Source organism: Saccopteryx bilineata, chromosome 3, assembly GCF_036850765.1.
Source record: "Saccopteryx bilineata isolate mSacBil1 chromosome 3, mSacBil1_pri_phased_curated, whole genome shotgun sequence".
NCBI classification, from domain to species: Eukaryota; Metazoa; Chordata; class Mammalia; order Chiroptera; family Emballonuridae; genus Saccopteryx; species Saccopteryx bilineata.
The window spans coordinates 201,928,571-201,929,974 of NC_089492.1; the positions used below are offsets into that span (position 1 = coordinate 201,928,571).

The 1,404-nt window shown below is 42.9% G+C and overlaps 1 pseudogene; it reads left to right on the top strand.

The window, feature by feature from the left end:
- The first annotated feature begins 675 nt into the window (after positions 1 to 675).
- On the top strand, positions 676 to 962 carry LOC136328977 (small ubiquitin-related modifier 4-like; annotated as a pseudogene).
- Positions 963 to 1,404: the final 442 nt, after the last annotated feature.

Here is a 1,404-nt window from a genome sequence, read left to right on the forward strand (position 1 = left end):
TTTCTGAGACCTTTTTATAGTTCAAGTGGTGAACTTTGGAGTACTGAGATGCGGCAACAGGAGGAGGATGTGGGGATGGAAGAGTAGAAGTCAATTCACTATTAAGTAGGACGCCTCAATACACCATGATGCCCTTATGGGAAATGGAGAAAATAGGAAATGGAAGAGGGCCCCAGCAGCCTGTCTTCAGGTCTTATACCTCTGCGGGGGGTTATGCTGCTGTAATCTTGAAAAACCCTGTGGTCATTCCAACACAATACTTGCCACATTGTGTAATTACCCATCTCTCCTACCGGGGCAGAAGATTAAAGCTCTGCCCGTGCCCCGGGGAGGAAAAGGAGTGCAAGACTCAAATCAGACAGAGTCCTCAGGACCTTTCCTCAAAGAGGATGAAGAGCCAGGAAGGAGGAAGCACTCCTTCAGAGGAATGGGCCTCTTGAGAGCACTGGCAGTGAACATCGTCCCAACAGCACAGCCAGTGTCTCAAGGCATGCTGAATGCTGTGTTAAGACATGTGTTCCCTTCACTAAGAAATGAAAACTACTCCCCCTGAAAAAAAAAAAAAGAAAAAAAAGAAAACTACTGACTGCTCCTGGTGATGCTTGGTGTGCTTGTTTGGTGTGGACCTGGCAATTCTTTTGTGAAGCAGCAGCTGAGGGGCTCTAGGTGCTCACCATGGCCAAAGAAAAGCCCAAGGAAGGAGTCCAGACTGAGAACAATGATGTTACTAATTTGCTGGTGGCAGGGCAGGGTGGTTCTGTGCTGCAGTTTAAGATTTAGAAGGAAACACCACTTGGTAAACTAATAAAAACCTATTGTGAATGGCAGGGTTTATCAATGAGGCAGATCAGGTTCCAATTTCACGGGCAGCCAATCAATGAAACAGACACACTGCACAGTTGGAAAGGGAGTACAGAGACACAATTGTTGTGTTGGAGCAGTGGACAGGAGGTGTCTACTAAAAAGGAAACCTGCTACTTGACTCGAGCTCTTCCTCCAGACCAAGAAGACACTCAATGAGAAAAGCAGTTTGGGTCCATCACACCCACTACCTGATAGTTTCCCCTAGTCCTTCCTTTTCCCATTCCTCACTCCTTTATTATACATAAAGCACAAGCACTTTCATTTTTTAACTAAATGGCCAATAGTATTTTTTGATCAACATCAAATGGAGATTGGATGGGGAAAAATACTGGTTCTGTGAAAATACCCCCTTTTCCATTATATTATAGTAAGTTATTTAGCTCTTACTGTTTAACAAAAAAAGAACATAAAAATCCTTGCATATCTTGTTTGATTGGAGAAATTTAATGTTTTCCATTTATCATTGTAAAACCAAGGACAATTTTGTAACTTTTTTGTACATAGCTGCTATATGTAGGGCAATCTGTCTTTAAGTAGATA